Consider the following 25,935-nt stretch of genomic DNA (forward strand, 5'->3'; position numbering starts at 1 on the left):
ACGATCACATCGGCCGGGACGATCGCCTGATCGGCCGAGACGATGACCTAGACGATCTACATTGGACAACTCGAATTCAGGGCTATGATCAGGACGATTGAAATCGGTTTTAAACTAATCGGCCTGAACGATCGTGATATCGGCCTGGACGATGTAACCAATTTTCTTCTAATCGTACCAATTCGTCCTAGGCCGTTGAGCTGTATTTGAACTAATCGGCCAGGACGATATGCCTATTATCCTGGACGATAATGTCGGCAACTTACATTAATGAGCTCGTTTTTATCTCTTCTATTTAAGCTTGACATGGCACTTTATAAGTGTCTTTGGCAGCCATTGTAGCTTCGTTATTGTGGGGGAAACTTGGAGAGAGACCTTGAAAGGGAGAGAAGAAAGGGTGGAGTTTTAGAGGGAGAAGATCTTGTGAGGGGGAGGAACTCAAGGGAGTGTGGTGGGGGATCCACACGGTTTCTAAGGCAAATTTGCACCGTAGTACCATCGGATTCAAGGCTTGTCTCGAGGTAAGTTCACCAAAGAAAAAGATCTCCTTGGTGTCAAAGGACCCGGCGACTCCGCCGCACCGAGGAAGGTGGAAGTGATTTTGTAAGGGCTTCTCCGCCTAGTTTTGGGGGCTAATGGAGAGACACTTATTTTAGTGCAATACTTGGAGGGTGCCTCCAAGGAGTGGACGTAGATCAAGGTTTGACCGAACCACTATAAATCTAGTGTGTTCTTTTCTTATTATCGCTTACGCATTTATTTAATTTCTGCACTTTTTTTGTGGTGATTTGGTTTATGATTTTATTTATTTGTGTAAAGAATTTTTATTATCCAATTCACCCCCCTCTTTGTTAGCCTTGGGATAGTTCTATAGGGCTTAACATCCCTAATGAACTTTCAGAATTCTCATGTTCCAGTTAGGTCATTTTCATCATCTTCTCCGGCTTTTAAAGATGGACTTCCTTGATTTTCTCAATGAACAAAACCAAAGGTAAGACCAGGAATGCCTTTAGTTATTAATGAAGGAGGACTGTTATCTTCTTCTAAAAAAGTTTTAGAAGTTGTTGGTAAAGGAAAAAGTGTGATGGTTGATGATATTGGCAAGTCACAGTTCAAAACAGTGAAAGATTCTAGAATGATGGAGTCTTAGGATGCTTTTTCATCTGTAATGTTATTTTCATAAAAAAATTTAGAGGATAATATGGTGGAGAAAGGTTCTGAAATACATGAATCTGATGCTGGAAAAAATAATTCGGTCCTTCAGTGTGATTGAGTGGCTGATGGAACCTTGGTGAGTTCAATGAAGGAAGATGTTGCTGGGTCTTATGAAAATGAGAAATTGAATAATTTTGATTTGGTGAGAGTTTGTGAATGCAATCCAATAGAATTGGGGATGTGTAAGGAAGCTTGAAATGAAGTCATGCCAAGACCTATGTCCTCTAATAAGAAAAATGTTTGGAGTCAGAAGGAGAACATTAAGGTACTAAGTCTGGAATTGGGAGAATATTTATCTGAAGATGGATTTTCTGTGAAATTGAATGTGAATAATGAGTTGGAGAACTCTAGAAAGCTTCAAAACCTATTAGTAATTAAAGTATTTGGAAGCAAGGTTCCATCCCTGTAGTAAGCACTAAGCTAAGGATGCAGTGGGCTCCTTTTGAGAAGTTTCATCTCACAATACTTGGTTTGGACTGGGTCCTTTCTTCTTTCTATGAGAAATCAGCACTGGAAGTAGTCTTCTCAAATAGTCCTTGGTTTGCCAATGGGATTTTTAACAGGATGGATAGATGGTCGCCAAATTTCTCTCCCACATCCTTAAAAGGTTGATATGCTCCTATCTTGATTAGGATGCCTAACCTTTTGTTACAATATTGGGATGAAATCAATATTTGTAGAATCGCTTTTATGGTTGGAAAACCTTACATGATTGATGGAAATATGTTTTAATGGGGAAGGAGGGAGTTTGGGAGGATTTGTGTCTGTATCAAATTGGATACTCAACTACCTCTTGGAGTATGGGTGGAAGGGAGCTCTGGTATGTTCTTTCAAAAAATTGAATATGAAAGAATTCCGAATTTTTATTTTGTTTGTGGCAAAATTGGGCATATGAAGAATGAATGTTTAGAGAAAAGAGTGGATGAAAATATTGTTTCAAAGGAAGTTGTAAGATCTTCTAAGCAAATGGAGGAAGAAAGTTAAAAAATGAAAAATATTTCATCTGTTTAAGCTCCTTGTGTTGCAAAAGATGGATATGGTCCATGGTTGCAAGTCAGTTATGGGAGGAAAAGAAATACAAAATTTGATTTCAAGAAAATAATCCCTCAGAACAAGGATCAATTGGAGAATAAAATCTATGGAAGTGATACAGAGAAACCTAAATAGAACATTGCTAAAGCTGAGAAGAGCTTAATAGTGGAGGAGGTTGTGGTTCAGGCAGATAATGCTGATGGATATAAAGAGAATAAGAAGGAACCAAATCAAAAATCTTTGGAAAGTTTAGCCATTTTGATCATAGATGCTAACGGTATGTCCCTCAATACATCTAATATTATTTTTGAAAATAAATTCAATATTTTAGATGGTTTGGTAGAGGAACGAGAGATTGTTTGCTTAGAGGGGGTTGGTGCCAATAGGATTGAAGAAATGAATGGGTTTAACAAAGATGTTGTTGTTAATCCGAAGTCTAATATGGAGGGATTGAAGGTGGGAATTGATGTGAAGGAAGATGGTTCCTCTAATGTTAAAAGGAAAGGATCTAAACAATTAAAAAGGTTGTGTCCTATCAATTTGGTTTCTAGGGGTAGGAGAGCTGAAGTTGAAAGTAAAGATAAGTTGGGGACTTTATCCCCTCTTATTCAATGACTTCTTCCATAGTCTTTTTTAATTGTAGAAGAGCTAGGAAGAACAAAGCTTCTCTTTACTTGAAGGAGGTTGTTAAGGAGTATGGGTTTTTTTTATTGGTTTATTGGAAACCAAAATCTCAAATATTAAAAGGAAGGATGTTAATCAGCTTATTGGTTCAGAGTGGGATTTATTTCAAGTCTTTTCAGAAGGTTTGTCAGGGAGTATTCTTGGGGTATGGAAATCAAGTAGTGTCAACTTTCAAATTATAGAAGCTTCTTCTCAATTTATTGTTGGCGATTTGGATGTTACGAACTAAGGCAAGTGGAGGATTGCTTCAATTTATGGTAACAAGGATGTTTATAAAAGAAGAATGCTTTGGGAAAGAATGGAATACTATTCCTCTAAGGATTTTCCTATGGTAATAGGAGGAGACTTTAATTGTATTCTTTCTAGAGAGGACAAGATGGGAGGGAAAATATTCAAATTTTCCCTAGGACCTAAAGAAAAGAAGACTTTTCTAGCTTGCAATGATTTTCATGAAGTTGGATATGCAGGACCAAGGTTTACTTGGTGTAACAACAAAAAATGTGTGGATCGGATCCTTGAAAGACTTGATAGGTGCTTCTTAAACTCTGCTGTATTGAATTTATCAAATCATTTTGTTGTAAGGCACTTGGCTCGTGTGGCTTCGGACCATTGTCTGGTACTCTTAAATCTCATGGTTCAGCAATCAACTAAGAAGGTTTTAAGGTTTTAAGATATTTGGGCCTCTAACAAGGCTTCGACTGCAGTGGTTAAAGGTGCCTAGTTGAGGAAATGTGAAGGAAGCTTTACTCAAATCCTGAATATTAAAATGAAGAAATCGTTAAAAGCTTTATTTTATTCGATCGAAGCAAAATTGAAAAGTTTATTTTCACTTAAAATTTATCTATTAAAACAAATAGAGGATCTTCAAATGAAAGAAGCTAATGAAGGAGATCTTTTGGATGAGAATGCTGGTTGCAAAAAGTAAAGGTGGGTGAACTCAACTCTACTCTTGCTTGGTTGGATACATGGTGGAGGCAAAGGGCTAAGGTGAAGTGGATGTTGGTGAGAGATCATAATTCAAAGTTTTTTCAAGCTTTTGCCTCAACAAGAAGGAATTCAAACTACATTCCAAAAATAAAAAATGAAAATGGTGAAATTGTGGAAGATCAACATCAAATTAAGGATGTTATGGTTTGCTACTTCAAAAAGAAATGGAAAAATAGGGAATGCAAGCTTGAAAATTGGCCTAGACCATGGAATTGTCTAGATGATGATTGAGAACTGTTGAAGAAAACATTCTCTATTGAAGAGATTGAAGAAGTGATCAATATAGTGGAAATAATATCTCTCCAGGTAATGATGGGATTACTTTTTTCTTTCTTTAAAGATTATTGGGAAATTATTAAACTTGACTTGTGAATGCCATCAATTATTTTTTTGAGTCATCGAATATGGACTCAAATTGGAAGGAAACAATTATTGTGATTATTCCAAAAGTTAGCAACCCGGTAGCGCTTCTAACTTTTGGCCTATAAGTTTATGTAATACCGTTTATAAATTGGTGTCTAAAATTCTTATGAATAGGATGTCTTCTATCATCCCTAAATTGAACTCAGAAGAGCAAGCGACTTTCTTGAAAGGAAGATATTTATCAGATCATGTATTAAACTTAGGCATTCTAAATCTTCAAAAGGTTTTGTTTCTTTCAAAATTTACATGGAGCATGCCTACGATTTGATGGGGTGGCCAACTTTGGTGAAAGCTTCAGATTATTTTGGGTTTCCTCCAAAACTTTCTAAACCAATTTTGGAGTGTGTTCAAGACTCGAAATTCTCTATTTCAATCAATGGTAATTTGTCAAATTGGATATATGGTCAAAGTGGCTTTAGAATAAGGATGTTCCTTGTCTCCATTTCTATTTGTTCTTTGTGCTCAGTTGTTATCCAATGCTTTTGAACAAAGAGGAGTCACCATTGGGAGTTTGGCTGAGTTCAAATGGTCCTAGAATACCCCACTTGTTATATGCAGATTATGTGATTATCTTCTCGGAAGCTAACATGAAGTTAGTCAAGGAGATAAAATCAATTTTGGAAAATTTCTATGGTTGGTTAGGTTTAAGAATAAATATCAACAAATCTTGTATGGTATTTGGCAAAACTGTGAGTAGAATAAGGAAGAAGTCTATTGCTCGGTTTATGGGGTTCAAAACAGCTAAGGAGTTGTCATATCTTAGAGTGAAGTTAGCAATGAGAAGATTAGTAAAAGAAGATTTTTAATTTATTATTGACAAGGCTTTGAGGATGACAAACATTTGGGGAGGAAGACTGATATCTTTGGCCGGTAAGATCTTGTTAACAAAAACAATTTTGTTATCTTTCACCATCTTTCATTGTACCAATTCTCTGGTTCCTAAGAATGTGCTTGATGAGGTAGACAAGATTTGTATAAGCTTTATTTGGAATAAATCCAATAGAAGACATGGGTTACACTATGTCAATTGGAATGTCATGTGCTTGCCAATTAAATGGGGAGGTAGAGCTCTCCACTCTTATTCTAGTAAAGTGGGACCATTGAGACCCAAAGTAGCATGGAGGTACTTGGAAAATAAAGACTCATTACTACACAAAGTTTTTTTATCTAAAATATGGAAACTTGTTGGAAAATAAAATAACAAGGAGGACAGGCTCACCTTCTTGGAAGATCATCATGGATGGAGGTAAATCTCTAAGGCCTTTAATTAGATAGAATGTTGCTAATGGTGAAGACGTTGATGTATTCAATGACACATGGATATTGGATAAAAGTATTAGCAAATGGCCAACTTTTGTTATTTCACATGATAATAGCAGTTTTTTGATTTCTAACTTTATTATTAATGGGAGATGGAATGTGGAAGCTATAAGCAAATTTATGGGAAGTGATCTTGTAAAGTTAATCTCTCAAATTAAGATTTCCTCAGAAATGGAAAAAGACAAGATGGAGTTGATTTATCAAAAAATGGGAAATCCATTTCTTCTATGGTGTTCGAGAGTTTTGTTATACAGTCTGCTCTGAAGCAGTTTTGGAGTTGGATCAAGAAAGGTAATTTGAACCCAAAGGTGGAGACTTTATGGTGGAGAATTTTTAACAATGGCCTTCCTACTTATCAGTTTCTTGAGTATAAAAGATTTCAAAGGGATTTCCAATGCCCAAGGAGTTTTAATGAAGTGGAAAATGGAGATCATGTTGTTGTTAGGTGTGTAAAACTGAAGGAAGTTCTACATCAACTTGGTAAATGGGGTTTTGCATTTCTGATTTTTGACCCCTTGATGGATCATTGTAATTAGATATCTAGACAAAACTCTTTCATGATTAATTTGTATTGTAATGTGGTGTTCTTCACATGGAAATCAAGGAACAATTTGATTCATAACTGGAGAGAAGATAGCTCATTGATTAATGGTTCCAATGCAGTGAGTTATGCATCAATTTTTGCTCAAGGATGTGGTAAAGTCTTAGGCATATGGGATGCTAATCAGTCTTCTACATTGTCAAATTTGCATTGGTATCTCCCTCCACCTAATGGGATAAAGGTAAATGTGGATGCGACCTTACTACCCTTTTATAAACCTCGAATTGGAGGGGTGTTTCGTGACCACAAAGGTAGATTCCTATTGGCTTTTGGAAAATCGTATGTTCATTGGGACATTTATACATTGGAGTTTTTGGCTACTCAATCAATCAAGGAGGTGATCAAAGATTGGATGTTTAAATACAAGGGAATTATAATTGAAGGAGATAATGTTAATGTCATGAAGTTTTTGCAAAATGCTAAACAAAGTGGAGATTCAAGGTACGAAGATGCTCATCTATTTAATGGGTTTAACCAAGTTATTTTTAATTTTGTAGATAGAAGGTGCAATAAGTTAGCGGATTTATGTGCTAACTATGGTATTTTGAGTTTTTTTTATTTGGGATGATGTTAGTTTGAATAAGGTTCCTCCTCTTTTTTTTCCTTGTTAAAGGAGGAATTTAATGTTTTGAGTCCTTAGTTTGTATTCCTTGGGTTTTTAATGCAATTTGCAGCATTTTCTTCAAAAAAAAAAAAAAAAAAAAAAATGAGTTGATCAAAATTTAGAATTTGTTTCACAAGTATGAAGCATGACTTCTTTTTATAAATGTTTTAAAATGTTTATAATATATTTATATGTATATTATCTACGTGTTAAGCATTATGTTGTTGGGATCTGTATATGGGAAAACAAAGAGAACGTGGCCCTCTTGCAAGTTGGGATATGGATAGAACGTTACTCTACTGTGTTATCTATATAAGAGAAATTGAATTTGGTAATAGGCCAACCACCCATTTCTATAAGGAGAGTTGGATGAACCTTATAAAAAAATCTAATTCTAGTACTAGAAGAATATATGATTGTACACAGCTGAAGTATAAGTTGAATCAGTTGAAGAAGGATTGGAAATTATGGAAAGAGCTACTGCGTGGGGAGACTGGGTTAGGGTGAAATCCAATTAACCAAACCATAGATGCTTCTAATGAATGATTAAATATTAAGTTACAAGTAATACTATTCAAAATTCAATTACATTCATATTAAACAAGAATATCTCCAAATATAATGCATTCATGTTTTCACTTATATAGGTCATACCTGCAACAAAAGAAGTTCATATACAAGGAAATACCACCAAAGCTCAAACAAAAACTTAATATTATATTCAACCACATTGTCACAACTTGTGATGATGTACAGGTTTCAAACTATGGCATATTACCCCTAAATTAATAGACTAATAATGAAATTCATTAGAGGAAAATGATTTTGAAAATGATGACCCACATGTAGAAATAGGTATTGGAGAATATGCCACATTTTGAATTAGTTCCCAAAGATAATCAAACTATAGCCCCATTCATAAATAAAAGAAAGAGAGTAAAATCTATTATGTCATGGCAAAAGCAACTTTTTATAAATCATATTGAAGATTTAGTTAATGTTGCACGATCAGTTAGTTCTGCTATAGCATCCTCAACTACACCATGTAGATTAGTTACAGTACTTGATGCATTGCATAAGATATCTGCCATATAAGAGATATATGATATTATGGAGCTCTATAATTTTGCAATATACTTTTTGCAAGATAAAAATAGTAGAGAGACCTTTATGGGAGTTCCAATCGAGTGAAATGTTTGGTGGCTTAGATATGTAATTTTGTTACGTGCATTCTTTTTCATCTGAATTAAACAATTTTTTAATTGGTTTATGTGTTTGAATGAGAGGTGCTTTGTTTGTTGTTACACACGAGTTTCCATTTAGTTGCTATTTTAGGTATACCACTCTTGAGTTAAGATTAATATTTATTTAATACTAAACTGAAATAATATATGCAATGCTTTATATTAATATGAATTTGTATTATTGTTTGTGAAAAAAATTAACAATTATTTTCAAGTTTAATTAGACTTATTTGTAATGTTTGAATTAAAATAAAGATGCAATGTTTTAAGAGAATGGGAATTGTTCTAGTGATGATGAAATGTAAACAACTAACTGAAACAAGGTGATTAATTAATTTAATCATGTTTTGATAATTTTAATCTTTTTAATTCATGATTACTACTAACTGTACCAAAATAAGAGACAATGCATAACATCTGGCCAAAATGGATATAAATAGCTTTGTGAGTTACTTTTTGTCCTTCCAATTAGGTTTTATAATATTTTTAGAATGTTACAAATCATTTCCAATGACTTTCTTTGCTTTCTTAAATCATATCACAGGATGTACGGATCACATAGGATGAACATTAAGGAAATTTTGATAGTTACATTTTTCATTTTAGGTCATAATAAATATGTTTGAGCGATCATTGAGAGATTTCAACATTCCACATAAATAATTAGTTGATATTTTTCTGTTGAACTTGAAGCATTAGCTTGCCTGTTAGTGGACATTAATTCAACATAAGATAAGTGATTTTAAGAATATTTTTTTACACATTCTGTAATACCGCATAGTCAAATTTAAAAGAATTATCTTTTTATTACTTTAAGAATATCCCAGAGCTTCTATAAATCATCAATATAAATAATAACTATAAAAATAACTAAAATTATATTTATCAATATATTTTACTATTTATTCACCCAAAATATCATTTACACTAATAAGGAGATCACTCTATCACTAATCTATCACAAGCTTCTTATTATAAAAGAATAAATAAAAATATATAACCAAAATTTAAAGAAAATATGAGGATCTCTGACAATCTCACTCCAATTGGTCATGACCGATTCCCTAACATGAAATTATTAAAAATCTACCTAATAAGCTCAAAAGCCCAATAGTAATTCAAAACTCACTAAAGCTTTCAATGCAATGACTAAATATTTAATATTATATGCTCATTCTAATATAATAAATAACAAAATATAGTTAATGATCAAATATTATCAATAAAAGTTAAAATGGTGGATAATAAAAGTAGGGAATCATTACTATAAATCTAAAAATCAATAATTGGTATAAGATTTAATGGACCGATAAAACAACGATGCAAAAATCATTCATAACTCACTAAAGGAATCTATATTATCTATTCACATGTATAATCTATTTATGTATTATCAATGTATCCAATATTATCAATGATATTAATTTATATGTCAATGCCATCAGTGCTATCAATGTATGCATGCATCAATGTATGATTTAGAAAAGAGATCCAGCTTTAACGTGGAGTTTTTAATATCTTTTATCTCAATTGATTTGTGTTTGTTAATAATTAATAAATTATCATTTATCAAATTAATCAATTATTATTATATGGCTTCATTAAATAAATAAAGAATTCTCGCTCTCTACTTGTCAAAGTAATTAGTCATCTGATACATGCTATAATCGAGATAACACCATAAATCATTTTTAAAGGAAAGCATGTCGGCCTACTCTCCTACGTAGGGTATTATGTTTTAACAGATAAACCATTTTATAGTGTTAATAGCCAGCCTTTCTTACTTATGTAAATGCCAAAATAAAAATGTAGTAGAAAATAATTAATTTAATTTAATACAAAAAAATTATATAATAATCAAAGTAATAAAAAACTAAAATGATTACTTACAAAAAATAACAAAAAATATCTGAACAAAATTAATGGATGAAAAAACCCCGAATAACCTTCTCTCTCTTCTTTAACAAGATACAACATCAAAATTTAGATTTTTCATTTAAAAAAAGATTTCAAAAAAATTGTATTATTATACTTTAACCACCTTAGTAAAATGTTGTCCCCAACATTTCCCTTCAAAATTTTGGTGTAAAATCAATACTAAAAAAATATGTAAAATAGAAATTCAAATCGAATAAAAATAAATCACAAATAAAAACTCATCAAATTCCATCAATTAAATGTAGAAATGACAAATTTATAATACCAAACTTCTACCTCACTCATAAATCAATTCGTATATCTATAGTTATAATCTAAATCTTCCAAGAATTGTTGTGATACCAATTTGTAATGCCTTAGAATCAAATTTAAATGAATTATCTATTTATCATTTTAAGAATATACTAGAGCTTCAATAAATAATCAATTTAAATAAAAACTAGCGAAAGTAATTAAAATCATATAAATCAAAATAATTTATTATTTATTCATCCAAAATATCATTTACACTAGCCAATAGATCACTGTATCACTAATCTATCACAAGGTCCTAATTATAAAAGAATAAATGAAAATATAGAACCAAAGTTTAAAGAAAACATCAGGATTTCTAACAATCTCATTCTAATTGGTCATGACACATTCCCTGACCTGAAACCTTTAGAAATCCACATATGAGCTCAAAAGCCTAACAGTAATATAAAACTCACTAAAGCTATCAATGCAAGTAATAAAAAACCAATATTATATGCTCTGTTTAATATAATCAATAGCAGTCAATGTAATGCACAAATGTTATTGATAAAACTTGAATGATCAATAATAAAAAATAAATAATCATTATAATGAATCTAAAATTTAATAATTGATATAAAATTCAATATACCAGTAAAAAAATGGTGCAGAAATAATTCATAAATCCCTAAAGGAATCTATCTTATCTATTCATATACATCATCTATTTATGTATTATTAATGCATACAATATTATCAATGATATTAATATATATGTCAATGTCATCAATGCTATTATTGTATGCACGCATAAATGTATGATTTAGCAAGGCAGGACATTCAGCTTTAATGTGATGTTTTTAACATCTTTTACCTCAATTGTTTCCTAGTTGATTATCAGTCATATCAATTATTACTTATTTATTTAGTTAATTATCATTACATATGGCTTCATTAAATTAATAAAAAGTCATCACTCTTTACGCATCAGCATAATCAGTCATCTATTACATGCTACAATCAAGATAATACTACAAATCATCTTTAAAGGAAAGCCTGTCGGCCCACGCTGTTGTGCATGGTATTATGTTTTAACAGTTAACCCATTTTATAGTTTTAACAAGCAGCCTTTCTTACATATACACATGCCACAATCAAAATGTAGTAGGAAATAATGAATTTTATTCAATATAAATTATTATATATAATAATTAAAATTATTGAAAACTAAAATGAGATTTGAGTTAAGAAATCTCTGAACAAAATTGACGTATTAAAAAACCCTAAATAACATTCTCTCTCTTCCATCAATAAGTAATAACAATGAAATTTAAAATTTTTATTAAAAAAATCAGATTATTAGACATTTATAGGGATGTGAGGTATACGCCATATTTCAAATATTGCATTGGGGTAATTAATGGAATTCACATTGATGCATGCATCCTTGTGAAAGATCAAATTACATTCATAGGATGACATCATAAACCAATTCAAAATGCAATGACTATTTTTTATTTTTTATATGTGCTTCACATTTTTTGCACCAGGATATGAAGGTTTAGCTCATTATGCTTTTATTTTCCAATGTGCTGTGAAAGATCATATATGTCATTTTCGTACTTCTCCAGCAGGCAAGTTTTATCAATATATGAATTTCATAATATTGATAATATATATATATATATAATATGTGATGGAAATAATCAATTTATATATGGGGAAATATTATTTAGTTGATGCATCTTACCCTATTCAAAGAGGATATTTGAAGCCTTACCTAGATATAATATATCATTTACCAAATTTTGTACGAGGTAGTCAACCTATAAGGGGTCACTGGAAAATATTCAATAAGATATATTCGTTATTACGAAGTATCATTTAGCGTGCATTTGGTGTTTAAAAAAAAAGGTGAATTCTAAGAGATATGCAAATTAATCGTTTAAGAAACAACATTTTATAGTTGTAGCTGTGATGACATTACATAATTTTATATGTAGACATCACTCACAGGTACATCCAGATTTTGATGAATGTGAGATGGATGAGAATTTTGTTTATTCAGCGACACATAAGTATAGAGTTCTATACCAAGTTAGACCAAAATGGTTGCATGGATAATGATGTGTATTTGGTTGATGGTGAAAGTGCAAATGTATTGTTGTAACTTATAGATAATATTACAACAATTATGTAGTTCTAGTAGGTAGTACATTTATTTTAACAAAACTAGCTAAAATTGAATGGTATACAATTGTGTTTTTTAGGCTGCATTTGGTGCGGTTTAATTACATCATTTTACAGTTGAAAACTAGAAAACTAAATGACGCCATATGTTTGGAATACTGAATTCTATAAATTATTTTTTACTAAATTGTATTTATTTAGTGGTTAGGAAAGGATTTTTATCGCTGCTTCTCCGTTCAACATCTCTATTTGAAAAGAAAAGAGTAAAAAACAACCCTCATAAATTTGCATGACAAACAACATGACTATGACCTTTTTATTCTCCAGTGCATCGTCTGCAGAGAAATTTCATTTGTGGTTTTGTAAGTCCCTCCATCATTTTTGACTTCCTACTTTCTACCAGCTTCAACTCTTCTCCTTTACAACACTGTCACCTCTTGGTTGCTTCGAATCTCAGCAGCATAATGGTATGTCTCCCTTGCCTTACGTTGAATCATCTCCTTCCTATTTTCCTACCTATAATGTACAATGTATGCCACATTACAGTTTGTTTAGGAATTTTCGGTAGCTTATCAGGCTCATTCTTATTGTCTATCGAACATACGTGAGCTGAATGGCTATACCATTTTTTTTGTCTTTCAAAGTTCCTATCTAATTATCGTTTCATTATTTCTTATAGTCCGTGATTCTAGAAAATTTTCTTTTTATGTTTTACAACATTAATGAACTATTGATGCTTCCTTTTTCTCACATTAGCTAGTGTGCTTTACACTCAAATATGCTCATTTTTCTCTTAGCCATACTTAAATTGGTTTTTGAAATAGTAAAATTTAGTTATATATAGTTACATTTAAGAGAGAGGAGTAAGTTAGTCTTTCATTATAAAATCCTAAAGTTGAACACCTGAACAAAAAATTAATAACTCCTTTTAGGTTTTATGAAGCACTTAAGAAAATGTTATTAAAACAAAACCACATTATTGAAACCCATTTTTTAAAAATTCCTTTTTCAAAACATCTATTAAAACTCCATTTTACATTAACAAAAACCCAAACATGAAGCCTTAGTGTTATTGTTGTTGATAAAGGATGTTCTAACTCTTATATTTTCCTTATATATTTCACACGTGCATGTGAGATATGATATTAAACATGTGCAAATTCATGAAGAGTACTAGTGAAATGAAATATGCTAATTTCAATTGTTTGTTTTGTTTGTTAGAGTTTATTGTGTAATTGAGATAGATTGAATTGAAGGAAACAATGATGCTGTTTTATATATTATTAGGTGTTGTGTGGTAATATTATCAATACGAATATAGCTTAACCTTTATTCAATGTATATGATTTTATAGTGAAGTGTTTTATGAAGTGGCTTCACACTTTCACGAATCATCCATTTACGAATGGTATTCTCACAAGTATTGTTGCTTCAATCATAATTCACGCTTGCTATTGTTGAAGGGCTATCATACTATGGTCCTTCATGTGTTAAATTTAAAATATTTAATTTTGAGTAAAGTGAATATAATAAAGTTAATCTCATCTTTGAAATTTTATTTGGCAAAATAGTCCATTTAAGTATTTTAATTACAATTATTTTTTTTTTTAATTTTTTGTCTTTATTTTAATTATTACTTTCATTGCATGATCTCTTACACTATGGATAATATATGTGATGATGATATTAGTTCCTTTTGATCTAAAATTTCTACTTCTTATAAAATCTATGCTTATTTTTATATTATTTAAAAAATAATTTCTCAAAATTAAATTAAAAAAAAAAAGATTTTAAACTAAGAGACACTTATTCAATCCACTCTTGATTGTGGTCATACACTTCAATTAGTATTAGAACTAGTTACTTTGTAAAAAATTTATAACTAGAAACATATTGTATAATATACACATTCAAAATCAAAGCACCTCAGAATGATATTTGATTGCTCAACTTCCCTTATTTGAAAACATACCAATAAGGTATATGACTTATCTTATGAGTAATTACTTTATATGACTAAGGAATTGCATGATAGCTTTAAATCTTTTAAGAAGAATGTTCTAATTTGAAAAAAAAATCTTTCTATCATTAGAGAAACAACATAAGATATTGTTGCATAATTTGGAGGAGACTAGGAAAATATTAGTAAGAAAGAATCCTTATTCAATGAATTTGAAGAAGTATAATCTACTACATGATCATTATTAAAACCTACATAAAATGAAACATGAATTGCAATTGAAATTATGATCTAATAAAAGATGTAAAGTTGAGATAGCTCAGGAATACATCATATATACAGACACCACACAAAATGGGGCACCATCATGCATCTTTTTCTTAAAGAAGTGCTCTTGGTCTAATAGATTCATGAATTATATGTTATTCACATGGTATATTGAAATATATGTTATTCACTCAAGAGAATTGGTTTCAAATATATCCCTAAATAGTTCATTGCATCCTATGCCAATATCCATCAACTTGCACTAGATAAAGAAAGTAATAGTTTGGGTTTTTGAAATCATTAAATAGTATAATTTTATGTGAATGCCTTTACAATAAGATCAATGGAGGCATGTGATACCTAGTCAATGAGTTCTCATGACATATGATTAGAGAAATATTAAAATTCATTGCACTCGAACTTAGAAGTGGTGGTAAAGTAACTTTCAATAACAATGCAATGATGAAAGTAAGTGGATTTTGTTGCAACATAGTTTTCATAACTATGTTTTCATATCATGTGGGTTTTAATGATTCCAAAATATTCTTGTTCTGATTACTATTTTCTTCTAACATATATTGAAAATATTGCTTTTGTTGTTTGTGTGTACTAATGTTTCAGGGAGATCATACTCCAGACTGCTGAAGACTTCAAGTTAGATTAGATTAGAGTTTATTATATTTGAAGTCTATACTTTTTATAATTTTTCTTGATTCTAAGGTAGTGTGATTGTAATTAGGTAATAGTACACACACATACTAGGGGAGTTAAAAAATTTGTAATTTTTTTTAAAACTAATCATGCTGCATAATTTTTAATCATACAAGACGATTTGACCTGAGTGTTCCTCCAGAAAGTAGTTAATTGAATCATTTTTTAAAAAAATTCTATGTATTGTTCGTACTGTACAAACTTAGGTTCATACAAACGACATCCATAGTATAAAATGAGCCCGTATCTTTTTGTCCATACGAACAGGTGAATTTTTTGATCTGTTCGTATTATACAAACTTGAGCTCGTACAGACGACGTTCAAAGTATAAAATGAGTATGTATCTTTTTGTCCATACAAACAGGTGATTTTTTTGAGCTGTTCATTCTATATGATTTTAGTTTTATACAGACGACGTCTAGAGTATGAAACATACTCGTCTATCTTTGTACTCAAAGAAACATGATTTAGTTAAATCAGTTCATACTGTACGATATGAGATTCATACAGCACGATATCTATAGTACAAACATATTTTGTACATAATCATACTAGATGAATCTGTTCAATTTTGAACTGATCATATTATACGATTTTAGGCCATACGTACACCAATCAGAGCATGAAACCAATTCATATAGGATAGTACAAGTAATTTTTGAAATGATCGTACGTACGATTTGTGATTATATTATATGATCGTGGACTGTCAAATTAAAATTTTTATTTTCAAGATTGTTTTTCATGTCTTTCATATATGAGGTCCTAAAAACTAACTGTGGAAAGAATCCTTCTTCATTTTTCTTTGAGAGCAAGTGTGAGAGTGCTTTGGGAGAGTGTTTGAGAATGTGGAAAGAGTTCTTGCAAGTGAAATTTATGAAGGGTTCAAAAGGTTACCTAAAGGTGAGGATCTCTTTGTAAGTGTTGTCAGATCTCTTCCTTACTTCTTTGAATGCTCGAGAGAAGATCATTAAAGAAGATTCGGTACTCTGCGGACACCAGGGTGGTGTGAAGGGATGGCAGTTCTTTGCAGACACCAGGAGGGTATGGAAAGATTACGGTTCTCTACCGACACTTTGGAGAGCGTGAAAGGATAATGGTACTCTACTGCACCGAGATTTGGTGGAAGAGAGGTTAATTATAAGGGCTTCTATATCTTGCTGTGGGAGAAAATGGAGAGTCACTTTGGTAATATTGTTATACCTAAAGAGGGAGTCTTCAGGGAGTGGACATAGGTCTAGTTGGACCGAACCACTATAAATTTTTATGTTTTTTTACGACATTTTTTTTTGCATTTTAATTTTGTTGTTAAAAAGTTTTTTATTTTGTTAAAATTTTCATTGTGCCAAAAATATAAAATGGTTTTCTATAACATTTACAAGAGGTTTTTTAAAATAACCAATTCACCCCCTCTTGGTTAGTCTTATAATAATTACTTTATGTCTAACAACTGATATAGACTTATAAGTGTTATCAAAACTTACTTTAAAAATTTAAGATTTAGAAAACTTTTGGAAAATGATCAAGACTACTTTTGGAAACCGAAATACACCTGAAGGGTATTCGATTACTAGACCCCCATTATTTGACAACATCCCTTTTAATTTTTGGTAAATATGTATTTCTACTTTTCTTTAATCACTTGACTATCCAATAGGAATTTTAGTATAGGAAGGACACACTAGGATAACTAGACTTATAGATGGCATTAGAACTGAAACATCATTTGCTTACTGGACTGTAGAAGAATGAGACTTAGCTCAGTTAAATGCTAAATGTTTGAACAATTTTTTATTTACACTAAAATCTAAAGACTATATGCATGTCTCTACCTATAAAAATGAAAAAGAAATTTGGGATAGACTTTGTATCACATATGAAGGGACTAACAAAGTGAAATAATCTAGATTGAATATTTTGCTACACGATAATGAACTGTTTTGCATAAATCAAATGAATCAATCACCGATATGTATACACGTTTCACTCAAATAGTCACCTTATTGCATGCTTTAGGTAGGGAACTATGAGAAAGTAAATAAGATCCTTGGTTGTTTGCCTACTACATATGATGCAAAGATAACTGCTATAACATAATCAAAAGATTTAAATATTTATTATATTGACAATCTTCTTGGATCACTAATTACTTACAAGTAAGGAGTGACTTAAAGATAGATTGATGTAGGTGAGAAGCAAAAGAAGAAGAACATAGCATTGAAATTGGATGACTCGGAGAGTGATCAGTCTCAGCCTAAGGATGAAGATGACATTGCCTTATTGACAATGCAATTCAGGAGTTTTCTTAAAAGAAAGTAAATGAGACGCCAGCAGTGGAACAAAGGTAAGTTCCATAAAAATGCTAAGGATTTTAATGATATTATTTGATATGATTGCAAAAAGCCTAGTCACATCAAATCTGAATGCCTAAATCTAAAAGCTAATCATAACAAGAAAAAGGTTGAGGAGAAAATAATTGTGAGGAAGGGCAAGAGGAGATTGCAAAGAACATTTTGGTAGACTTAGCTTCAGATTCCTCAGAAATAGAAGTAGAGGAGAAGTCATAAATTTGTGCTTAATGAATGACAACATTGATCAGTCAGATCAAGAAGAGGTATGTGACTTAACCTATGAAGATCTATTTGATATTTCTAAGAAAATACATACAACATATAGAAAACTCAAAAAGATGCATGGTAGGTTAAACATAGATTTTCTAGAATTATAAAAGGAGCATGAAATCCTTAGGAAATTTCACGCACTGATTGATAGTAACCACATGCAACTATTAGATAAGTATGATGATTTGAACAAATAGCATGAACTATTAAAATCATCACATATCAAACTTGAAAAAAATTTTAAAATATTTATGGATGAATATGATAATAGAGAGCATTATTTGAAAGTGAACAAGTCAAATTTAAAAGATGCAAATTCAAATCTTAGAGATAAACTAAAAGCTCTTGAGGAAAACAAGATTCCCCTAACATTTGAAGATTTTTCTTATCCTGATTTGAGGCAAAAATTTTAAAACCTAGAAAAAGATAATTTAATACATGTAGATTGATAAATCATATTCCTAGAGTGAAATATTTTTCTTCTAGATTAATTTGACATATCTCACACACTTTTATTATTCATAATAAAACTTATTTAGTGTGGAGATCGAAAATGCATAAAATAAGTTATATCAAACATGCATCTAGATTAATTTTACCAAGAGGAGAACCTAAACTTGTTTGGGTTTTCAAGACTAACATTTGATTATCTTGTAGAAATGCTCTTATGCAAGACCTCATGAAAGCATTTGGTACCTAGAGAGTGGATGTTTGAAGCATATGACTGGAGACATTACATAATTCATATCGCTGAAGTCAGGAATGGAGGCAAGGTTATACTAGGAGACAATACCACTAGAAAAGTGGTTGGCACATAAATGATTAGAAACTTTGAATAATTTTTTCATTGAGAATGTTTTACTTGTAGAAGGGTTAAAACATAATCTGTTGAGTATTAGTAAGCTATGTGATAAAGGTTATAGTGTAAATTTTTTTCCAATAGCTGCATAATTAGCCAAAATGTAATTAATGTTTTGAATGAAATTAGGGTAAATAATGTGTATATGCTTGATTTAAATTTTATTAAATCTCCTAATGCTTTTTGTCTAAAAATAATTTTTGAAGAATCATGGTTATGATATAGGAGACTTTATCACGCTAGCATGAAAAATCTTAGGAAAATTATCTAAAAAGAACTTGTTAGAGGAATACCAAAACTAGAATTTTTTATGAATAACCTATGTTATGCATATAATTATGAAAATAGGTGAAGTCATCCTTTCATTCCATTAAGGATCTTAGAACTAGCAAATAATTAAAAATTATTCACATTGATCTTTTTGGAATAGTTAGCACTATAAGTCTAGGAGATAAAGTATTTAGATGTTTGATTGTTAATGATCTTTTTAGATTCAATTGGGTTAAAATTTATTTTATAAGAGTGAATTATTTGAGAAATTTCGAAATTTTTGCACTTGGATTCAGAGAAAAATTGGAAGCGAGATTTTACTAATTCAAAGTGATTATGGAGGTGAATTTCAAAATAAAAAATTTAAAGATTTTTATAAAGAGAAATTAATTGATCATAATTTTTCAGCACCTATGACCTCTTAGCAGAATGAGATAGTCAAAAGAAAGAACAAAACATTAATTAAATTTGCTAGAGCCATATTAACAGAATATTCACTTTCAAAATATTTTTGGGCTGAAGTGGTTAGTATAGCTTGTTATGTTCTGAATAGAGTGAATATTAGATCTAAATTGAATAAGACACCCTATCAACTTCTTAAGTGGAGAACATGAAATTTATCATATTTGCATATTTTTGGATGTAAGGTATTCTTTTATAATAATGGAAAAACTCCTTTATGAAAATTTGATTCAAAATATGATGAAGAAAAATATGATGAAGAAATTTTTCTTGGATAGTCTAGTGTTGGAAAATCTTATAGAGTTTTGAACAAGAGGGCTTTGGTAGTTAAGGAGACCACATATATTGTGTTTGATGAATCTGGCATTTTGGAAGAGCCAAGGTTGGAAGAGGATTATATTGAAAATATCTCCTAAGGAATTAAAAAGATAAATTTGGAAAAAAATATGAAAAATGAAAACCCTTTTCCTAGAGAATGAAAATTTTCTAAGAATCACCCTATGGAATTGATTTTAGGTAAACCTAGTGACTGTGTCAAGATTAAACATGGACTTAGCAAAAAGGTGAACCATTCTACCTTTATATTAATGATTGAACCCACAAATATAAATCAAGTACTTTCATATGAACTTTGGATATTGGCCATGCAAGAAGAGTTGAGTTAATTTGTAAGAAATGATGTTTGAGAATTGATTGAAAGGTCAAGGGATCAAAGTATTGTTGGAACTAAATGGGTGTTCAAAAATAAAATGAATGATTCAAAAGTTGTGATTAGAAATAAGGCAAGATTGGTGACCAAGAGGTATAATCAAATAGAAGGGATTGATTTTGAAGAGACTTTTGCCCCTATAGCTAGACTTGAAGTAATTAGGGTTTTGTTAGCCTTTGCGTATTTTAAAGGTTTTAAATTATATCAAATAGATGTTAAGAGTGTCTTTTTGAATGGTATGATATAATAGGATATTTATGTTGAGTAATCTCTAGGTTTTAAAAACTATAAATTTCTTAATCATCTTTTTAAATTGAAAAATGCATTATATGGACTAAAATAGGCACTTAGAGCTTAGTATGTGAGGTTAAGCACTTTTTTATTAGAAAAGTCTTTTATGAAAGAAAGTGTGGATACCACTCTCTTTTTGAAAAGGTTAGGAGATGATATACTCATTGCTCAAATATATGTTAATGACATCTTATTTGGATCTACAAATAAAAAATCATTGTGATAATTTTTCAAAAATAATGAGTAGTGAATTTGAGATGAGTTTAATGGAAGATTTGAGTTATTTTCTTAATTTTAATATAATGCAATTTGAGGAAGGAATTTTTCTTACTTAGTCGAAGTATATTAAGGACATCCTCAATAAATATAAAATGGATAATTCTAAACCACTGACTACACCAATGAGTTCCTTAGTGCAATTAAATAAGGACCCTAAGAGAAAATCTATTGATAAAAAAAAATTTAGAGGTATAATTGGATCATTACTTTACTTAACTGCTAGCAGACCAGATATAATATTGAGTGTTTGTTTGTGTGCTAAATTTCAATCTAATATAAAAGAATCATATTTAATAGCAGTAAAATATTCTGAGATATCTTTTGGGAACTTAAAACTTAGGGATTTAATATTCTAAGCACAGCTCTTCCTTTGAAATTATTAGATATTCTGATTCAAATTTGCAGGTTCTAAGGTTGATTAGAAAAGTACATTTTGAACTTACTAATTCATAGGAAATTCTTTAGTTTCTTGGTCCAATAGAAAGAAGAATTCAATAGCCCTATATATTGTCACTAAAAGAAAATCAAGAATTATCGGTGGCCTTTATCGACAGTTATATAAACACCGGGCTTACCAACAGTTAAGCCAGCAGTCTAACAGCTAGTAGTAACCAATAGTTTATTCTATGGTTTTTAATAATATATGGTCAAAATTAGTGGATATAATAACTCCTGGTAAAGCCAATGGGTTTTTGTTTTATCGGCACCTTTAGCCTCCGGTTTTAAGTGATTGTTTTCGATGGTCGAAACCACTAGAAAATTGCTAGAAATGGCCTTAATATTGGCCAAACCAAGCCTTCCTCTTCATTTCTTCTTTGCATATCATTTCTTCAAACCCTTGCTCGTGATCACCGCTCTAACTACCTGTGCAGGAATTTGACCACCGACACGCTATCTCCGGCTGAAAATCTCTCTCCCACTCTGGCTACCGATCACCCTGTATTCTACTTGTGAAAGTCGTTGATCGGTAATGCCTCAAACTATATATTTAAGGTTTGCATTCTTTTAATATATGTGGGAAAGAGTTATGGAGCATAGATTGTTGGATTATGTCATGTATGCAAGAGTTAATGTTTTTATCGGCTTTAAATCCATATCTTTTTATTATAGTCATGGATGTTCTCACTAGAAATTTGTAATTGGTTGTAACTTGGTGTATACTTTTTTCATGTCATTAAGGATATGCATACAAGAGTTATTACTTATTGGATTATATTAAGGATCAGATTTAAGTTCATTTCTTTTTGCTTTACTCATGGATGTTCTTGCTAGAAATTTGCAAAGGGTTGTACCTTGGTGTATGCTTTTTTCTTGCTGCTTTAGTCTACATAGCACATAGAGGCTTATTATAGAGTCGGTAGTTTAATGACTTAATGCTTGCCAAAGAGAGTTCTATGTAGCCCTTAGGATAAAGATATGACTATAGGATTTCATAGAGAGAGCCTTTGGGCTCCTAAAATTTTTTGTATGTTACCACGTCAGATGGTTGAAAAAGGGGTTATTGCTACCTAAATATGGCTATCTAACTTGTTTTAGCTCTAAACTAAAGATGGGAACCAAAGAGTTTTTCATTTCATTAAGGATATGTATGCAAGAGTTATATTTTAAATATATTCGATCTATTAAGTTGAGTGATGTTGAAATAGATAGGGTTATTATTAATAGAATTGAAGTTGGATGGTTAAAGTGGAGGAATGTTTCAGACTTGCTGTGTGATAGAAAAGTCTCCTCAAACTTAAAAAAAAATTATATAAAATGATGGTTAGGCCTGAAATACTTAAATATCTTATTCAAACATAGTTATCAAACCCTAAACTATTATTGGATGGTTGGTGAATGCAATCCAGTTCAAGTAAAGTACACTTGTACAAAAGTAAAGCACACTTATTCAGTCTGTATATCTTCTAATAATTAATTTCATAACTATGTAGGGAACGTTTACTTTAACATCCAAATGACTATCCAAGAAGAGAGATATTGGATGTATAACAGATTGTTATCGGGTTGAAGATGATTGATAGATGAATTTATATAGTGAGTTGAGACTTTTATTCATGTTGCATCTCAACTACCTTCCTTTATGTTTCATGGAATATTTAAATGTCCATATTCAAAGCACAAAAATCAAGCATTCCTTAAGCCCGATGATGTGAAGGTTGATTTATATCATAGGGGATTTATTTCATACTATTAGATTTGGACCTCATATGGTGAGTACGAGCCACACAGAGATACTCATGTTGGTTCATCCACAGCTTTTGAAACATTTGATGAAGATCAAATGACTAGACCATATGAAGAACTTATTTTTTAGGTAGCATATCTTAATTTAAGGGCTATTATAGAAGAGACACCAAATATAGAAAGCAACAAATTTTTTAAGTTACTATATGCAGCTCAAAAACCAATTTTGGATGGTTACCAAACTCATTTAGAATTATCAATTGCAGTGAGAATGCTAAGTATCAAAATTGAATATAATATTTCTCGTGATTATTTCAAAGACTTCATTGGTCTTCTCAAGGAAAATTCAATGGATAATTTAATTCCCTTAGATTTGTATCAAACAAAGAAATTAATATCCATGTTGGGACTCACAACTAAAAAAAATTATTGTTGTATCAATTGATGTATGTTGTACTATAAGAATGACACAACAGAAGTTTATTATCACACCTGCAATGCACCTCGATTTAAATAAAAATTGAAAAAACAACATTATCAAAAAAAGTGTTTCATATTCTTGTTTATTTTATTTACTGATCATTCCAAGACTTTAATGGCTCTATGCATTAATGAGTTCAACATGTTATATGAGATGACATAAGGATAAATTAATAAATATTGGTATTGTTTCTCATATATCATATGATGAAATATGAAAATATTTTGATCGATGACATGCTTCATTTGTTGATGAACCACCCAACACAAGATTGGAATTATGTGCTGATAGTTTTACTACATATAGTCAAGCAGCTTCATCGTACTCTTATTGGCCAGTTATACTAACACCATACAACCTTTCACCAAAGATGTATATGACTTCCCTGTACATGTTCTTAACACTTATAATATCTAGACCACATAATCCAAAAATAAAAATAGATATTTTTTGCAACTATTAATTGATGATCTCAAGTTATTATGGGAAGAAGGTGTCCTCACATATAACATCTCAACCAAATAATTTTTTTTTTCTTTGAGCTGCATTGCTTTGGACCATTGGTAATTTTTTAGCTTATGGTGTCTTGTCTGGTTGGAGCACAGAAGGAAAATTAACGCGCCCTTATTGCATAGAGAATATTAAAGCTTTCATAATAAAATATGGAGGAAAAAATACTTGGTTTGATTGTCATCGTATGTTTCTATCTACTGATCATCAGTTTAGGAGGAATAATGAAGCATTCATTAAAAGTAGAGTTGAGAGATCACCTCCTCCACCAATATTAAGTGGTGATGACGTATCACAGAGACTTTCTAACTTTTCATCAATTATTAATTTTACAATATTATCAGAGTTTAAATTTTTGGGATATGGTGTTCAATATAATTGAATTAAAAAAAAGTAATTTTTAGATATTATCATATTGGAGAATAAATTTGATAAAGCATAATATAGATGTTATGCATATTGATAAGAACTTCATGGATAATATTTTTAATACAATTATAGATATTAAAGGTAAGAGAAAGGATAATGCTAAAGCTAAGATGAATATTAAAGACTACTACCAGCAAAAAAATTTAGAATTAGTAACAACCACTGATGGCAAAATAATGAAGCCCAAAGCACCATACTCTTTCACATTAGAGCAAAAAGATCAATTTGTTAGTGGTTTAAAGGTTTATAAATGTCTGATGGTTGTGTATCAAACTTAAGCTGATGTGTATATCTTAAGTATGCGAGGTTATTTAGAGGTTCTCCTTCTGATCATAGTATGTATGTTATTAGATTACACATAGAATCCATTGATCGAGCTTAGCATTTTCTTCAAATACCTATGTTTATCTAAACTAAGTGAATATGCTTTATGGAGGAATAAGAAGAACATACCAATTATCATATCCAAGTTAAAAAAAAAAAATTTCCATGAGATTTTTTGATTCTATGGAACATCTTCCAATCCATATACCTTATAAAATTAGAGTTGGTGAACCTGTATAATATCGTTAGACGTACCCTTTCGAGAGGTAAAATATTTTTTTATTAAGTTGTCTTAAATATTTTAAATAAGTTAAAAATATATATTTACTAGCATGATAATTATACTTATTTAATAGAACTTTGAACAAGTTGAAAAATATGTTAAGAATAAAACACAATCAGAATGATCAATATGTGAAGCATATTTATCTCAAGAAACCACTCACTTCTGCTCTTACAACTTCGTGCCCCATGTAAGGAGTACAAGAACAAAGATTGGTCATAATATGAACTTCAATATAGAAGAATAATTATAGGCTGCACTACTTGTCTTTAGAAGTCATGTAAAACTCAGTGGTAAATGTGTTGAAAGATTTCTCAATGATTTAAAAATAAAAAAATAAATTTGTATGTGCTACTGAACTGTGAAGAAGTCCAACCAATCTTAAAGTAAGTTCTTTTATAATGTGCAGAAAGAGTAATGTTTCTTCGAAATACGAAATAATCGTAAGTATTTTGCCTCTAACAAATATTATGTATATTGAGCAAATTATTACAAATGAATTCCTAGTTTGGTTTAGATCTTATGTGAGCCCTTAAATTTTAAAATTTTATTTAAATTACATCTTATTTAATATTAAAAACTATAACATTTTAAAATTTTCTTAGGTACATAATGTTGATAATATGTGTTTCATTAAATGTCTATATGCACTAGCATGGGGCCCAATGTGAAAAGTCAAGATGTGGCCAATATATATAGTGAATGAGTTCAAATTTCATTCTAATTATAGAGTGAAGGAATAAAAACAAAAAATTATAGAGTAAGTGTTTAAGGGAATACTCATGAAGGAGATGTGTGTAGTTATTATGGTATTCTGAATGA

At 30.6% G+C, this 25,935-nt stretch overlaps 1 protein-coding gene across 1 annotated transcript in view; it reads right to left on the reverse strand.

The window, feature by feature from the left end:
• Nucleotides 1–25,935, reverse strand: part of LOC110100152 (exocyst complex component SEC6) — a 67,220-nt gene that overhangs the window by 22,022 nt on the left and 19,263 nt on the right. The window lies entirely within an intron of this gene.

This window comes from Dendrobium catenatum, unplaced genomic scaffold (assembly GCF_001605985.2).
Source record: "Dendrobium catenatum unplaced genomic scaffold, ASM160598v2 fragScaff_scaffold_231, whole genome shotgun sequence".
Classification (NCBI taxonomy): domain Eukaryota; kingdom Viridiplantae; phylum Streptophyta; class Magnoliopsida; order Asparagales; family Orchidaceae; genus Dendrobium; species Dendrobium catenatum.